The 18,964-nt window shown below is 44.0% G+C and overlaps 1 protein-coding gene across 4 annotated transcripts in view; it reads left to right on the forward strand.

Moving 5' to 3' along the window:
* LOC140494756 (N-acetyllactosaminide beta-1,3-N-acetylglucosaminyltransferase 3-like) overlaps window positions 1-18,964 on the forward strand; it is a 101,015-nt gene that overhangs the window by 70,697 nt on the left and 11,354 nt on the right. Inside the window, exon 3 of one of the 4 annotated variants that reach the window (XM_072594322.1) lies at window positions 4,538-4,618. The exons of the other annotated variants lie outside the window; for them this stretch is intronic. The gene's annotated coding sequence lies outside the window, so the exon portion shown is untranslated. The remainder of the gene's footprint in view (window positions 1-4,537; window positions 4,619-18,964) is intronic. 4 annotated transcript variants of the gene reach the window in all.

The raw sequence follows: 18,964 nt of genomic DNA on the forward strand, positions 1-18,964 counted from the left end.
GCTCAGTGTCAGTGGTTGCAATGATAACTTATCTCTACAAGATAATCAACATTATGAATTCAACTGCCTTACTGGCAAGACCTACTTGTATTAGAATAAACACTATACTCCCTGTACCCCACCTTGATTACACATGGTCTGCGTTCCAAACTTAGTTTCTCTTCTATATTTGTCTGTGTATCATCCCTGTTCTCACTCCCATGGAAAATTATTTTTAATGTCCATCAGTACTAGCACATCTGTCCCCTCCCTACACCTACATCACAAGGATGTCAGTCTCATTCTGGTTCCCCTTAGAGTTGTACCAGTCCCTTATTCCCCAGGAACGGACCCAGTGATCCAGGAATCTAAAGCCCTCCTTCCTGCACCATTTATCTGCTCTCTCCTCCTTTTCCTATACTCACTGATAAATGGCACCGGGAATAGTCCAGATATTTCAGATTTTGAAATTCTGTTTTTCAGTTGACTACCTAACTCCCTAAATACTTGGTGTAGAACCTCATCCCATTTTGTACCCGTGTCATTGGTCTCATTGTGAATCATGGTCTCTGGCTGTTTGCACGCCACTTTGAGAACGGCTCCAGGGTATTCTGGGACATCCTTTATCCTGGTCTTGGGACAATATTACACCATCTTGGGGAGGGGGGGGGGGGGGGGTTCACATCTGCAGCCACCGAAATGCCTGCCTGTACCCATTGGTATGCAGTGACCTATCACCCTTTCTTTCTGCTCCCACCTTGTGCAGCTGGGCACTGACTGCACTCCCCAGAGCAACCCATCGCCCTCCTCCTTTATCAACTCAGGAAAACTGCTCTTGAGTGAGGCGCAATCTAAGGCTTTCTTGACGACATGCCTGCCTCCCTTCTCTTATCACTCATTCCTCCGCTGACTGCACCTCCTGAAGCTGTAGTGTGGCTACATCTTAAAACAAGCAACTCTTGTAGCCCGCAGCCTTACAGATGCACTCCAATCAATGTTTTATGCTCTGAACTCGGTGCGCAGGAACCTTGGTTTGGAGAAAACAGCGTTAAACATAAATAAGGATAATTACCGAGGCATAAAGGCACAGTTGGTTGAGTTGGCTGGGACAGGAGTTCAGTTGTCAGAGGGAACTGGAAAAAAAGATGAGGTGAGGCATGATGGCTGCTACTTAAAAAAATAGCTCATATGTTGAAGATATTTCCAAGTGAGGAAGAAGGATTTAGGAAGAAGATAAACTGATTAACGAGGGACGTTAAGGAATATTATCAAACAGAAAAAACCCCACATTTGTTCTAAATGAGACTGAGACATAAAACAGGTGGTGATCGGTGAGTGACCCCTCTTCAGATCCAATTCAGGAGAGTCACTCTTTCTCTCTCTTCACAGATATTGTCAGAAGTCACACGATACCAGGTTAAAGATCAACAGTGGATTTTGGAGTAGCGAATATGTGATTTCAAGTAAACCTGTTGGACTATATCCTGGTGTCTTGTTGGACTATATCCTGTGTCTTGTGACTTTTGACTTTGTCCAACCCAATCCAAAACTGGCATCTCCACGTCCATAGACGCTGCCAGGCCTGCTGTGTTTCTCCAGCAATTTTTGTTTCTGTGTTTTTCAGACCTCCAACATCTGCAGTTCTTTGGTACAACTGGTGGCCAAAGTGCTCAACATCTGTCATTGGGAAAATGTAAGAGTCTATTCTAAAAGATGTAACAGCAGAACATGTTGAAATACCTATTATTATCTAGTAGAGTCAGTGTGGCTTCATGAAGGTTAAATCAGGCCTAACAAATTTATTTCAGCTCTTTGAGTAGGGTAACAGGCAGGATAGGTAAAAGGGAACCAGTAGATGTAATATATTTGAGTTTTCTAAAGGGAATTCAATAATGATCTGGACATGTAGCTACTTAATAAGATAATGTTCCAGGATATTGGGGTTGTATGGATTGATGGTTGGCTAATTAATGGAAGACAGAGGATTATGATAAAGGGGGCATTTTCAGCATGGCAATCTGTAACTGGTGGAGTGCCACAGGGATCAGTGCAAAGTCCAGAATATACTTTAATACTGGATGAGGGAAGTAAATACAATGTTGTCAAATTTGTGGATTATACAGAAATAGGTGGCAAGGCAAGTGGTGAAGATGATGCAGAAAAGTCTACAGAGAGCTGTAATCAGTTTGAATGAGTGGGCAAAATGATATTGTGGGAAAATTTGAACTTCTGTACTTTGGCAGGAAGAAAAGAAGAGTTGAATATTATTTAAATGGTAAAAGAATGCAGTATGGAGCAATCTGGACATTCTCGCTCATGAATGACAAAGATTAGTAGGTAATAGGGAAAACAAGTAGGTAAAAACAATGACTGCAGATGCTGGAAACCAGATTCTAGATTAGTGGTGCTGGAAGAGCACAGCAGTTAAGGCAGCATCCAAGTAGCTTCAAAATCGACGTTTCGGGCAAAAGCCCTTCATCAGGAATAAAGGCAGTGAGCCTGAAGCGTGGAGAGATAAGCTAGAGGAGGGTGGGGGTGAGGAGAAAGTAGCATAGAGTACAATGGATGAGTGGGGGAGGGGATGAAGGTGATAGGTCAAGGAGGAGAGGGTGGAGTGGATAGGTGGAAAAGAAGATAGGCAGGTCGGACAAGTTAGATCACATCTAGAATCATAATTTTCATTTCCTTAACTAAAAAAGGGAGGCAGTTCAGAAATGTTTCACTCAGCTGATCCCAGATATGGAGAGATTTTTAATGAGACATGGTTGAGTAGGTTGGACCTGTACTAATTGGAGTTTAGAACAATGAGAGGAGACCTTATTTAAACATGTATGATTTTGCAGGGGGCTTCACAGCGTGGACGTGGAGAGGTTCTTTCCTCTTGTGGGAATGTCTCGGAACTGAAGCATAATTTCAGAATAAGGGGTTACACATTTAAGACCGAAGTGATAAGAATTTTCTTCTCTCCAGAGGGTAGTGAATTTGTGGAGTTATTTACTACAGCGGGCTGTTGAGGCTGGGTCATTAAGTATATTCAAAAGTGAGAGTGACAGATCTTTGATCAGTAAGGGAATCAAGGATCAAGTGGTTAAGGCAGGAAAGTGGAGTTAAAGTTGATCAGATCAGCCATGACCTCACTGAATGATGGAGTGGTCTCAATAGCTGGATGTGGGTCAGGATTTAAGTGGTGCTGGAAAAGTACAACAGGTCTGGCAGCATCCGAGGAGCAGGAAGATAGTATTTTGGGCAAAAGCCCTTCATCAGGGTGATTCCTGACCTGCTGTGCTTTTCCAGCACCACTCTAATCTTGACTCTGATCTCCAGCATCTGCCTACCTCACTTTTGCTCAATAGCTAAATGGCCACCATCTGCTCCTGTACGTTATGGCCTTGTAACGCTGAAACTAAAACAGAAAGTGCTGGAGAAACTCAGCAGGTCTGGCAGCACATGTGGAGAGAAAGCAGAGTTTACTTTTTAAGACCAGTGACCTTTCTTCAGAATTGGACTTGAAACATTAATTCTGCTTTCTCTCCGCAGAGCCGGACCTGCTGAGTTTCTCCAGGCCTTTCAGGTCGTGTTTCAGATTCTCAGCATCTACAGTCCTTTGATGTTGAAAGGAAGTAAAATAAAACAGAGAGCCCCTAACTTGGGCCGGACCTTCTCATCCTGCTGTTTACATCATCTGAGTTTTCCCTTCGGAATTCTATGATGTCATCTCTCAGCATTCCTTATTGCAAACCTGAATCTGTCTCTCTTGCTTGTTTTTCCAATCAGTCCTGGACTTTCAATCGACAGGTGGGAGCTCAATCATTTCTGGGTTCTAATCCAATGCTATCACTGTATCACTGACATTTGATCAGTAAGGTACTTAACGGTATTGGGACAAGGCAGAAACGTGGAGTTGAGGAGTATCAGAGCTGCCCTGATCTCATTAATGGCCGATGGAACTGAGGGATCAAAAGGCTTACATCTACTCCAGTGAGTTACGGCCTATGATCAAGCTGGTCAAGCCTGTGGCACTCTCTGCTAATGTAGTCACCTCTACACTTTCCCACATATTTCAAAATACAGGACCCCTAACAAGCCTTTATAGCTAAAATACTCAGCTTGTGTTTAAATCAAGTATACAATTAATTAACAACTTGTTTAAAACAAAACTTAAAACACCTATTTTTCATGCAGCTTGAAACTGGAGACAAAAGAAAACTTTCTATTCTAACAATCACTGTCTGCTTTCACAAATGTCATTTGTTCCGATCAGTACCCTGAGCCAATTTGCCTCTGTCCCTTTGATTCCACGTACTTTACATTTGCACGTATTTTCCCTGTACCTTCAATTAGAAGCTTTTATTTCCAAGAAGAAAAAAAATGCTTGCAGAAGTTAACTTCTGTAATTTGTGGTGCTCAATAAATGAGGCAAAAATAAATGAGACAAAGACTTCAGCTCTGCCTTGGATCCCTTTAAAGGACAAACACCTTCTAAATGATTATTGTAATGAGCATTGGTTGACAGTTTGGGTGTGGTACTGATCAATTCCTTTGCACAATCCCTCTTCAGCTGCAATTGATAGTTGAGCTCTCTGGGAGTGAGACACTAAAGGAGAATCCTGAAATCAAATCCTGCCACAGTTCTTCAAAGGTAGGAATTAGTCGTTGTCTTATCACCTGTTTGGATTTTCTAACAATTTACATTACTTTGAGGGAATTGTAAAGTTACTTTTCATATCTTCTCCTGCCATTAATCCTTACTTTCCCTTTCTCTCTCTCCTTCCTTCGTTCCCTGGGAGTTCTGAGGCTGAGGGGTGTACTTTATAGAGGTTTATGAAATCATGTTTTGGGGGCAGCCCAAAAATAGAGGGTATGGATTTAAGGTGACAGGTTTCACAGTGGTGCGTGTATGAAATGAGCTGCGCGAGAAAGTAGTGGAGGCTGGTACAATTACAGCATTTAAAAGGCATTCGGAGGGTTTTAGGATGGAAATGGGACTAGATCAGTTTATGATATCGAGTTGGCATGGACATTTTGAATTGAAGGCTCTGTTTCTTAACTGTATAATTCTATGACAATGACTCTTTCTTTTCACTGTCTACATCTTTCCATTTTTCATTTAACCTTTTCTCTCTACCCTGACTATTTCTTTGCCCCTTTTTTTAAACCTCTTTCCTTTCGCTCTCTGATTTGGAGACATGAAGTAAATTAAATTCAGAACTTCAATTCGGAGTATTAGCTCCCTTGCTCAGTATGATACACAAATAAACCCACAGCTTTGTGTAAATATTATCTATCATGATGATCTAAGCAATTTTTAAAAAATGATTAGATTACTTAGTGTGGAAACAGGCCCTTCGGTCCAACAAGTCCACACCGCCCCGCCGAAGCGCAACCCACCCATACCCCTACATCTACCCCTTACCTAACACTACGGGCAATTTAGCATGGCCAATTCACCTGACCTGCACATCTTTGGACTGTGGGAGGAAACCAGAGCACCCGGAGGAAACCCATGCAGACACGGGGAGAATGTGCAAACTCCACACAGACAGTCGTCGCCAGAGGCGGGAATTGAACCTGGGTCTCTGGCGCTGTGAGGCAGCAGTGCTAACCACTGTGCCGCCCATATATTCTAACAAAGATTAGTACTTGTTTAGAATTGTCCTTTTTTATCTAGTTACCAAGTTAAAAATCACACAACACCAGGTTATAGTCCAACAGGTTTAATTGGAAGCACTGGCTTTCGTAGCGATGCCTGATGATAATCACCTGATGAAGGAGCATCACTCCGAAAGCTAGTGTGCTTCCAATTAAACCTGTTGGACTATAACCTGGTGCTGTGTGATTTTTAACTTTGTACACCCCAGTCCAACACCGGCATTTCCGAATCATATCTAGTTACCAATTAAGTGTAATGATTCAGCTTTCCTTTAAAGGACCATTCAAAGGAAAAGTTGTTTATTGTCTTAGAACAGATTGACATGACAAATCTAAACTTATGTTTAAAAAGCACACCTGCACCCTGTAATACACTCAACCCCAACTCTATCACTGAGATGTATCACAGACACCTTATAACTGGTATTAGTGTCTGAATACAACGCTGAATGCATCTCTATCTATGGATTTCACCTGACAAAGGAGCAGCGCTCTGAAAGCTTGAGATTTTGAATAAACCTGTTGGACTATTACCTGCTGTCATGTGATTTCTGACTTTGTTCACCCCAGTCCAAAACCAGCATCTCCACATCATATCCATGTGTTATAAGGCAATGATTTAAGTAGCTTTCCACTGCCCAGGACACACTCTGATTCCAGAAAAGAACAATGACCTATTGATAAGTGTTTTGTTTGGCATTGAGTGAGTATTCTATTGGAACCAGCTGTGTCAGTTTTTACAAGGTAAGAAAACAAATGGAAAGTGTTGTGGTGTGTACCTCTCTCCTGTGTTGCTAATTAAATGCTTATTGATTCCCCAGACTACTTTTTAAAGAATGGGATAGATTGCATTTTGGTCAGTGTGTATGATCCAAGATTTGTTAAAACAAACTTCTAACAGTTAGGTAATACCTGGATATCAAGGTGAGAGAAGGGTGCAAGAGGAGGTGTGGGGACAAAGGTTAATGTTTGTTTCGATCACCATAATTCTAAGAATTTTTATCAATGTATAATCAGATGCAGTATGTTTTCTCTTTTGACATGATCAATGACTTATTTGTGCAATTACTGGTGAGAATACACAACCGTACCATGTCAGAGGTTCACAATTCACATTCGCTGATAGCTAGGATTAACCTCCCTACATGGCTATTTCTCCGCTTGAGATTTTCACCTGTGTTCACCTGAAATTTCCTGCAAGGTTTTACTATTGAGATTGCCCAATTGATGATAAATCTGAAATGAAACAGAGCTGGAGATCTAGTTCTGATAGGATCTGCACGGAAGGAGAGAATGTACCAATTCCTCTGACGTTACTGTTTGCAAATTTCCTTGATCATTCTAGCTATTACCTTCTGCTGAGCCCTATTCACCTAGTTCCACCCCAGGGAAAGACCCTCACAATCTCACCTCTCCTAATGTAACCGAACCTATAGAATTTTGCCTGTCAATCATTCTCCAACACCTACCCTGTTGGGCCCTCCCTTTTTATTGTGGACAGGAAGCACATGACATTTGTGATTCATCTGTCCTCTGACATCATTCCTAAATCCATGGAAAACTGGAAGGTTTTTGGTCAGAGCCTCCAGAAATTCCAAAACGTGCTTCTATCTGTGGTTTAGACGCTGCCCATCGTTACTGGTTGGTTTTGCATTTTGAGCATGGCCAGTCTTTACTTGTGCTTCAAATCAGATTATCGGCGTTGAGTTGGTTACATCCTGGTATCTTGCTGAGCTGTCTGCTGGGAACAAGAAGTCTAACTTACAGTAATCAGCACGTGTCCTGATTGAGCAGGAGTGATAGCCACAACGTGGTCTGTTGCATTTTTTTTGTTTCTGAGTCAGGGAGTTGTAAGTTCAAAGAGTGAGGTTAACCTTTTGCAGTGGAGAATTGATAGTGTTGAAGTGTCCAGAATTCTGCTTTTCAAGATGAGATGTGAAATTGAGACCTGTCTGTCAGGTCAATACAAAATTAGATTAGATTCCCTACAGTGTGGAAACGGGCCCTTCGGCCCAACCAGTCCACACCGGCCCTCCAAAGAGTAACCCACCCAGACCCATTTCCTGCTAACTAATGCACCTAACACTATGGGCAATTTAGCATGGCCAATTCACCTGACCTGCACATCTTTGGACTGTGGGAGGCAACCCACGCAGACACGGGGAGAATGTGCAAACTCCACACAGACAGTCACCCGAGGCTGGAACTGAACCTGGGACCCTGGTGCTGTGGGGCAGCAGTGCTAACCACTGAGCCACCTTGTTGCCCTTGATCCCAAATTGTGATGTTCCCGTTCATGTCCTCTGCACCTTTTGACATGGGCATTCTGTCACCAGCTGGAGGGTTGTAAGGATGTCACTGCTAAGTTTCAAGTGATCTGACTTAACATTGAAGCTGCATTGACTTTAATAAATGCTTCGTAGGCTGGAACTTAACCGTCAATTAAAAGGAGACTTGAAATTTTCTATCATGCACTTATCAAGAAAGATCTCAGAGTGAGGTGATGGGGAATCCAATTCACTTTTAAACAGAATGACGAGATTGCTGATTATTTTGACCATCATTAGCATGGTGTTGCGAGAAAGAGTTAACTGCCAATCTTAATTCACAGACTAGGCTGGTAGATTCAGATTGGCTTGGGTGTTGCCATGAGGGGTGGAGCAGATTTCAGCTAACTCCATGACCAACCCTCATCCACCGTCCGGACACGCCTTGGCGTACCCATTTGCCACCGGGCGGTGGGGATCCCCAGTGGAGGGCTCTCTACGCGGGAGTCCTCCCCCTTTCTCTCGGGGATCTGGGGTGGAGGGTGCTGCACGCAGCAGTCCCCTGCAACCGCAGATTGCGGTGGTTCACGGACTCCCAGCCCAACTGCTTGTTCTGTGGCGCTGTGGAGTCCGTGGACCATGTATATATTGGGTGTGGGCGTTTGCACCCCCTTTTTGATTTTCTTAAAAACCTTCTCCTCTGCTTTTGGCTGCACTTCAGTCCCATGCTCCTGATCTTCGGGCACCCGGTACGGAGGAGGGAGGGCAGGTCCGAGGACCTCCTCGTGGGTCTGCTCCTGGGCCTGGCCAAACTGGCCATCAACAGGTCCAGGCAGCGGGCCGTGGAGGGGGTCGTTAGGGCCGACTGCCTGCCCCTCTTCCGGGGTTACGTTAGAGCCCGGGTGTCCTTGGAGAAGGAGCACGCGGTGTCCACCAACACCCTGGAGTCGTTCAGGGAGAGGTGGGCGCCGCAGGGAGTGGAGTGCATTATTTCCCCGTCCAACTCTATTTTGATTTAGTCCCTGCCCTCCCCTTCACTGTTTGATCACACAGCATTTGCCCTTTGATGTGAAGGGCAGTGCTTGTCACTGGCCACTCGGGTGTTTTTCCTATCTTCCTGGTGGTGGCAATTTAATAAAGATTCGTGCACCTTGTGTCTTTCACAAAGAAAAAAAAACTCCATGACCAATTCTGTATCTTGTGTCTTTGCTTTGAGTGCAAGATGTAAATCTTCAATGTCTATTGTCTTTTCAAAATTAACGTTGTGGTCTTTTAATGGGCTGGGTAAGTAGGGTTTTGCATTAACAGTGAGATCTCTTTGGGAGACAGAGTTGAGGGGCAGAGAAATAAAAACACCTATAGAAGGTAAGTATGAGCAGTTTGAGCTTGCAAGAAGCTAGGTAGTGAGTTGTGTGTACCATGTTATATTGACCATCATGATTTAATATAATGTTATAATTTTAAAAAAGTTATAAACTTCACTTGGAAAATTTACTCCAGGATTAACAATGGCGAATCATTAACTTCCTGCCTCAGGCGACTGACTGTGTGGAGTTTGCACGTTCTCCCCGTGTCTGTGTGGGTTTTCTCCGGGTGCTCCAGTTTCCTCCCATAGTCCAAAGATGTGCAGGTCAGGTGAATTGGCCATGCTAAATTGCCCGTAGTGTTAGGTAAGGGGTAAATGTAGGGGTATGGGTGGGTTACGCTTTGGCGGGGCGGTGTGGACTTGTTGGGCCGAAGGGCCTGTTTCCACACTGTAATGTAATCTAATCTAATCTTACTTATAGTAAAATGTTTGTGCACGAAACTCTTTATATTTATTTTCTCTCAAAAGATGTTGTGGTGCAATGGGTAGTGTCACACCACGCTCTGTTGTGAAATCCCCTGCCAGTGCTCAGTGGTCAATCTGCAAATTCTTCAACACTTGCCAGTGTTGAGTGACAGAGATTCCTAGTCGGGAGAATATGGTTTGTGACCTTGCAAATCAGACCTGTCTCTGGACAGAGAACCCGAGGAGAATGGGCAAGATTCTCGCTCTGTCATTGCTCTTATGTTGGCAGCTTCCTTTTCTCTGGCAGGGGCAGACGCAAAGTGCTCATTTTGTATTGTAGCCTTGCCCTCTTCCCTTGACAGGAAGGCCTCCTTTTTGGTTCCTTATGGATCTTCCCTCGCGTTAGCTACCTTTTTTGGTCTTTTGTATTTATAAAAGACATTTAATTTCCACTTTTTAAACTTGACATTGACTTGACAATGGGTGAACACTGGAAATGCCACAACATTTAAAGCAAGGAGACGAGTATAGATTTAGAATAGTGTTTTTTTGGTTTGAGCTGAAGGGTGTCTTGTGTACAGTCTGACTCAATGGTTAACTGCTAATCATGTTCACTTCTCTCTTTTTGGTCCTCCTTGTTCCATTTTATTCACCTTTAATTTCTATGTATTATCATCTTCTGTACTCTTTGTTCTGACCCACAGCACCTGACCTCCACCTTTGGGTAGAGCAAGGAGGCAAGTCTCAAGTCTACCTTCTGATCCACAACCCAATCCACCCCAGCAAATTTAGCTAACTAAGTCACTTCAGGGCTCCACTCCAAGCTGCCTGAGCAACTTACATTTTTTTAAAACTGATGTTATGAGCTGGAACTGTCTGTAGTGACCTAGAGGTTTTCATATCCTTCACCATATTGTAAACTCTCAAGTAGTTCAAAAACACACAGCATGAAAATATTCCTTTTTTTTTTGCAGAGAGCAGGTTGCTGTATATCTATATATTTTGCTTTTAGGATTTGGAAGTGAGCCATGTTGCAAGTCTGACTGATTATTCATGTCTCCCTTAGTAGTGTATGATCATTTAACAAGTATTGGCCAGTCATGCAATCATATCTAAGAGATGTTTCGATTTGGGTTTTGTAGTCATGTGTTAGGTGATCTTGCCCCTCCCTTTTGCAAACTACTAAAAGAAATGCTTTTTGAACTGATCGGTAAATCACTGCGGAAAGTGAGCTTTCACATCTCAAACAATTGAAGTCAACTTGCCGAGTAATCAGTGCAATTTTCTCTGGTGGTTATAAGTTGTTGTGATTTTTTTTTTGCATTTATCTCAATGAGTGCAAAACAATTTCAGCAACTTGTCTCTTTTTTTTTTCAACAATATATTCCCCTCTCACCCTGACGCCATGCTTCTAGTTCTGGACTCCCAGGGAAAAGACTTTATCTCAGCCCAAGCCAAAAACAATATGACACTGAGCCACAGAACATGATATCATCAGCTGATCCTGAATTTTGTTTAACTTTTACAGACTGTGACTAATCATTTAATTCCACCTAGTATCATACTGAACTTTTACACTTTAGTTTCTACCATTTTGAATCATAGAATCCGTATAGTACAGAAAGCGGCCATTCGGCCCATTGATCCGCACTGTTTCTCTGAAAAGCATCCTTCCCAGGCCCAGCCTTCCACTCTATCCCCATACTCTTGATTTTCCATGGCCAACTCCCCCTAACCTGCACATCAATGGATTGTGGGAAGGATCTGGAGCATTGGGAGAAAACCCACACAGATACAAGGAGAACGTGCAAACTCCACACAGCCTGGAACCCAAGGCTGGAATCGAACCTGGGTCCCTGGCGCTGTGAGGCAGAACGCGAGCCACTGTCTGCCTGTATAATTGAAGCACCGAGCTCTGCATTCATTTAGTTTTTTTTTGTCACGTCCCAAAGTGCCTTTATACAGGCACATAATCAGACAGACCCTTATACTTAATCAAAAACTTGATCCAAGGGGTTGGTTTTTTAAGAATATCTTGAAGGAAGAAAGTAACATGGAGAGGTGTAAGGATGGAAATCTAAAGCCTGGGGTTCAATCTGGGCTTTTGCCCGAAACATCTATTCTCCTGCTCCTCAGATGCTGCCTGACCTGCTGTGCTTTTCCAGCACTGCACTCTCGACTCAACAACCCAAGGGCAAAGTCACCATTGGTTGGGTGTTTTAAAATCAAGATGCTCCAAATTTGAGATATCTTCGATTGTTGGACTGGAGGACGTGACGGGGAGTAGTGAGGACACACAAAGATCTGAAAGCCAAGATGAAAGTTTCAAACTTAATGTGTTGCTTGACCTGAAGCCACTTGAACTCTGTGAACATGGGTGGTAGGGGAATGGGACTTGTTTAAATAAGACCTCACAGGTTTTCAAAAGTCAAGAAAGGGAGACCAGACCAGTATCCGAAGGCTGAAATTTGGAAGTAACAAAGACACGAATGAGGATTTGACCAATGGATGAGCTGAGGCAGGAATGAAGTTGGGTGAGGTTTGGACAGGGAATGTAAAGTTCAATGGGAGAAAATTCCTCCTCATCCAGTACTGGATCGAAGATAGGAGCTACATGCAGAACGACCTCAGTTTCTTAATGTCAATTATCTGAATAAGATTGGTGTACAGATTTGTAGCTTCATCCATAGATGCCTTGCAGACAGACAACACAATGAGGACATGCCATGACCTAACTCGCTAGACACTCCCTACCTCATATGAAAAATGTCTCTGAACTAATAGCCAGACACCTCTGACCACTCGGCTTCATTCAGCCCATAACCAATAGTTATGCTCAGACAACAACTCACCAGAACAAAAGACCCAATACCCATCATGTCCAGGAGAAACGTAGTGTTCAAGATTCCATGCAGAGCCAGCACTAAACAATGCATAAGGCGAACTGCTAGACAGCAAACAATCCACATTCACAAACACCACGACCAGTTGTCCCTAGTAGCCATACACACTGATGACAAGGACCACAATTTTAACTGCGATATCTACGATCATAGGGCAAGCCAAACATAGGACAGCCAGAGAGTTTCCAGAGGCTTGGCACTTCTCCACCGGCTCCAATAAACCCATTGACCTCAACCCAACTTGACCACTGCAATGAACATCTGGCAACAGGAATGGAGCCAAATAAACCCCACAAGACACTGTACAGGAGGCTTCAAAGTACTGAAGATGTCACGCAGACAAGGGAAAAAATGTCTGCAAATCAACTGCCCAGTTCGGTGAACGCACCCACAACCACAGCAACTTCTAACCCCCTCAAGATTCAGCCAGTCCAATCAGCTGAAATTCTTTATACAAAATCCACCAAACAGGTGTACACTTCTTGTGCAATTTCTGCTACTATTCTTTAACAGTCTGAGGCTCCCTCAATCCGCATCCCATTCCAAACAGCACTTTGCTGTCAACATAAGTTTTTCGCCTTTTAATCTCTTTTTATGTGTGTGATCAAAATAATACTCTCTGCGTTTTGTGGTATTATTCTTCCTTTTTTCAATCTGACCATTGCATTTCTCAAAACCTCTTCGGGCCTGAATAAAAGCAAATTACTGCGGATGCTGGAATCTGAAACCAAGAGAGAAAATGCTGGAAAATATCAGCAAATCTGGCAGCATCTGTAAGGAGAGAAAAGAGCTGACATTTTGAGTCTTAAGTGACCCTTTGTCAAAGCTTTGACAAAGGGTCAGTTAGACTCGAAACGTCAGCTCTTTTCTCTCCTTACAGATGCTGCCAGACCTGCTGAGATTTTCCAGAATTTTCTCCTTTGGTCTCTTCTGGCCTGTTCTCTTTGTCTATCTCCTTCAACAAGTTCTTTAATTCTCTTGAATAAAGCAAAATGGTGGGTGCTGGAAATCAGAAAAAAAAATAGACATTGCTGGAGAAACTCAGCAGGTGTGGCAGTCTCTGGAGAGAAAAACATTTACATTGATGTTTCAAATCCAATAAACCTCTGTCAGTTCTGAATGTGAGAGAACATTCCAGCACCGAAGATGGTGGAAATCTGGAATGCACTGCCCGGGAGGGAAACATCACAACCTTTATTGTAAAAAAAAAGCATTCTATGAGCACTGGGAATGTCATAATGATCCATTGATGGGTCATTAATGCTGGAAAGTGGGGCACACATAGATTGATTGTCCACTGACAAACTGCTCATGAGCCAAAGTGTCTCTTCCATACTGTATGATTCGATGTCTTTTGTTAACTCGCTTCTTACATCTTGCACAGCAGCTGAGTATCTCCCAGCAATTTCAGTTCTTCTCATCAATTGTCTCTCTTGCTTTCTTTTCAGATTCTGTTTTTCTTTTTAAAAAAATAATTTCTGTGGAGGTTTGATTTATGTCCTCCTCACTTACCGGGTTTCCGATCTCCTTAGAGTCATTGAATTTCTCTATGTGTCCACCTCCTCCATTTTTGCCACCTATAGTCAGATCCCGCCACCAAATATATTTCCTTCCCCATCCGTATCTGCATTGTGTTGGGACCATTCCCTCCGTGACTCCCTCGTTAGGTCCACTTGCTCACCAATCCCTCTGCACACCTTGCACCACCCCCTGTTGCTGTAAGAGGTGCAAAACTTGTACCGCCCCTCTGCACTCCACCTCCATCCGCTGCCCTGAAGGATTGTTCAAATCTGGCAGAGATTCACCGCCGTCATTTACTGCATCTGTTGCTCTCCTTGACATCGGTGAGTCCAAACGCAAAATCATGGAACGGTTGAAGGAATATCTCTCATCCACACGCTCCAAACACTTTCCCGTGGCCATCTATTTCACCTCCCCGTCCCACTACCCCATGACATGTCCATACTGGGCCTCCTCCACCGCCTACACAAGGCCACCTGTGAACTGGAGGAGGAACATCTCATCTTCTGCCTCGGAGCCTCCAACCACACAGCCTCAACGTTTTTTGCCAGTTTCCACCCTGCCTCCCCAACCGATCCCAGATCCAACCCTCTGACATGGCACTGCCCTCTTGACCTGACCTTCCTGTCCATCATCCTTCCCACCTATCCCAATGACCCATCACAATCACTCCAACCATGTGCCATTCCAGCTACCTTTTTTCCCTAGCCCCCCGGCCCACCCCCTATTTATTTCTCTGCCTCCTTCCCTTTCCCCAGTCCTGGTGAAGAGTTAACCTTGAAACTTGCTCCTCAGATGCTGCCTGAGCTGTTGTGCTTTTTTCAGCACTACATTGAATTTTACAGCATCTTTCCCTTAGCAGGGAGACTGGAATTAATTGACTAATTAAATATTGTTTTAAAGTGTTGTCTCTGTTGGGAAGAGTAGAATTTATACACCATGAGATCCCAGAAGTAATGATTGGCCTAACAACCAGATAATTGGCCTTGGTGATGTTGGTTGACAGGTAAATATTGATCAAGAGTACAGGGAATAACACACCTGCATGATATTGTCACAGTTGTTTTATATCCTCTTGATCGAGCAGGTCTGATTAAGTAACTTGTGCATGGATGATGCCTCCCCTCCATTAAATCACTACTAGGTAAGTTACTGCACTAAAGTGCTATCTTTGAATACACGGCAACTAAATAACTCTGTAATGAGTCAGTGTAGCACTGGAAATGCACAGCAGGTCAGGCAGCATCCGAGGACTAGGGGAGTCAATGTTTTGGGCATAAGCCCTTCAGGAATGTGGGGAGGTGGGGTGGAAGAGGGTGTGGTGGGGCTCACCTTCAACAACTTCTCCTTCCAATCCTCCCACCTCCTCCCTACCAAAGGGGTAGCTATGGGCACAGGGTGGTGGGGTTGTTTAATGAGTGTGTCCCAGAGATGTCCCCTGAGCATTCTGCTAGTTGGCGTCCTGCCTCCCCAATGTAGAGGAGACTACATCGAGAGCAATGGACACAGTAGATGAGGTATTTGGATTATTTTGGTCAGGCTGCTGTGCTTTTCCAGCAACACATTTTCAGCTCTGATCTCCAGCATCTGCAGTCCTCACTTTCTCCATGAATATTGGAGATAGCCTATCCTCAAAAGTAATCCAAACACCTCATCTACTGTGTCTATTGCTCTCGATGTAGTCTCCTCTACACTGTTGCGCTTTTCCAGCAACACATTTTCAGCACCAATATTCATACCAAACTCACTGGCTCCCACACTTACTTTGGCGACACTTCCTCACATCTGTTTCCCACAAGGATTTGTTTCCATTTTTCTAGTTTTCTTATTTTTGTTATGTCTGTTACCTCTAGCATAATATTTGTTCTCAACTGAAAACGTTCCTCCCTGCCAAACTTTGCTTCATAAACTGTGGGGGACAGTGCCTTCAGCCTTGTCCAACCCATCTTCCACAGTTTTCTCTCACCTAGCGAGTTTTGAGAAGATTTGTAGTTCAGGTTGAGATTTTGGATGTAGGTTTGCTTGCTGAGCTGGAAGGTTCATTTCCAGATTTTTGTTACCTTACTAGGTAACATCTTCAGTGGGCCTCAGATGAAGCAATGCTGAAAATTCCTGCTTTCTATTTATATGTTTTGGGTTTCTTTGGGTTGGTGATGTTATTTCCTGTGATGAAGTCGCTTCCTGCCCCTTTTCTCAGGGGGTGGTAGATGGAGTCTAACTCGATGTGTCTGTTAGAGTTCCGGTTGGAATGCTATGCTTCTAGGAATTCTCGTGTACGTCTTTGGTTTGTCCTAGGATGGATGTGTTGTCCCAGTCGAAATGGTGTCCTTCCTCATCCGTATGTGAGGATACTAGTGAGAGTGGGTCATGTCATTTTGTGGCTAGTTGGTGTTCATGTATCCTAGTGGCTAGTTTTTTTTGCCTGTTTGTCCAATGTAGTATTTGTTATAGTTCTTGCACGGTATTTTATAAATGACTTTGTTTTGCTTGTTGTCTGTATAGGGTCTTCCAAGTTCATTAGCTGCTGTTTTAGTGTGTTGGTGGGTTTGTGGGTTACCATGATGCCAAAGGGTCTGAGTAGTCTAGCAGTCATTTCAGCGATGCCTTTGATGTAGGGGAGAGTGGCTGGGGTTCCTGGACGTGTTTTGTCTGCTTGTTTGGGTTTGTTGCTGAGAAATCGGCAGACTGTGTTCATTGGGTACCCGTTCTTTTTGAATACATTCTTTTTCTCTCACCTGTTCCCCTGCTTCCTGGAATAACCTCAACAAGGTTCCTTTCCTCACTTTCCTACCCACTAGTCTCCACAATCAAAGGATCATCCTCTGGCATTTCCGCCACCTCCCAGCAGGATGTCACATTCCAAACAGACCTTCCCCCATTCCCCTCCACTGTCAGCGTTCCAAAAGGGCAATTCACTCCGTGACACCCGATCTACTCCACCATCACTCCTAACATGCCTTCGCTCCCTGCACTTGCCCATTCACTTCCTCCCTCCTCACTGACCAAGGCCCCGAACATACCTCCCAGGAGAAGCAGCATTTTTTTTTAGGAGACTTCTTTCAATCCTGTAAATTGTATTCACTGCTCTTCTTTACATTGGCGAGATTAAATGTAGAGTGGGTAACTGCCTTGCGGAGCACCTCTGCTTCATCCTTTGGGGTAACCCAACCTCCCAGTTGCTTGCCATGTCAGTAACCCACCTTCTGTTATGCTAACGTTTCTGTCCTGAACTTGATAGTGTTCCAATGCAGCAAGTTTGAGAAACAACTCATCTGCCACTTCACCACTTTGGAGCCTCAAGGTATCAAGATTGAAGTCCATAACTTCAGAAACTGACTGCACTTTTCTTACGTTGTCTTCTCTGGTCGACCCGCCAAATCCCACAGGGTTGTCTTATTTGTGTCTTGCTTGCTTACTTTGTCCTTTAAAGAGGACCCATTTTCTCCTTCACACACCTTAATTTATACCCTTTTTGTTTTAATTCACTCTGGGACAGTGTTTGTTACTCAGCCCTAGCTGCCCTTAAGAAAGGCTGGTAATCTATTTCCAAGGCAGAATGAGCGATTTGGAGGGGAACTTGCTCATAGTGGTCTTCCCATGTATTTGCTACCCGAACCTTTCGAAATGGAAGTGGCCATGGATTTGGAAGGTACTATCTAAGGACCTGGTACAGTGCTGTGTATCTTATACACAGTGCTGCTAGAGTGTCAAGTAGGCTGCTTTGACCTGGGTGCTGTAAAGCTTCTTGAGTGTTTGTGCAGCTGCACCCATCCAGGCAAGTGGGCAGAATTCCACCACAAAAAAAACCAAAAGTACTGTGGATGCTGGAAACCTGAAACAAAAACAAATTGCTGGAAAATTGCAGCAGCTCTGACAGCACTTGTAGAGAGAAATCAGAGTCAAAACTGTGGATGCAGCACTGTGGCTCAGTGATTAGTACTGCTGTTTGACAGCGCTAGAGGCCTGGGTTCGATTCCAGCCTCTCGTGTCATAGAACATAGAAGAATACAGCGCAGTACAGGCCCTTTGGCCCTCGATGTTGCGCCGATCCAAGCCCACCTAACCTACACTAGCCCACTATCCTCTATATGCCTATCCAATGCCCGTTTAAATGCCCATAAAGAGGGAGAGTCCACCACTGCTACTGGCAGGGCATTCCATGAACTCACGACTCGCTGAGTAAAGAATCTACCCCTAACGTCTGTCCTATACCTACCCACCCCTTAATTTAAAGCTATGCCCCCTCGTAATAGCTGACTCCATACGTGGAAAAAGGTTCTCATGGTCAACCCTACCTAAACCCCTAATCATCTTGTACACCTCTATCAAGTCATCCCTAAACCTTCTTTTCTCCAATGAAAACAGTCCCAAGTGCCTCAGCCTTTCCTCATATGATCTTCCTACCATAACAGGCACCCGTTCCAGTGCCTCCACATCCTTCCTATAGTATGGCGACCAAAACTGCACATAATATTCCAGATGCGGCCGCACCAGAGTCTTATACAACTGCAACATGACCTCAGGACTCCGGAACTCAATTCCTCTCCCAATAAAAGCCAGTACGCCATAAGCCTTCTTCACAGCACTATTTACCTGGGTGGCAACTTTCAAAGATCTGTGTACATGGACACCAAGATCCCTCTGCTCATTCACACTATCAAGTATCCGACCATTAGCCCAGTACCCCATCTTTTTGTTACTCTTACCAAAGTGAATCACTTCACACTTAGCTACATTGAACTCCATTTGGAACCTTTCTGCCCAGCTCTGCAGCTTATCTATATCCTGCTGTAACCTGACACATCCTTCCTCACTGACAACTCCACTGACTTTCGTATCATCCGCAAACTTGCTCACCCAACCTTCTAGCCCCT

Source organism: Chiloscyllium punctatum, chromosome 24 (genome assembly GCF_047496795.1).
Source record: "Chiloscyllium punctatum isolate Juve2018m chromosome 24, sChiPun1.3, whole genome shotgun sequence".
NCBI classification, from domain to species: domain Eukaryota; kingdom Metazoa; phylum Chordata; class Chondrichthyes; order Orectolobiformes; family Hemiscylliidae; genus Chiloscyllium; species Chiloscyllium punctatum.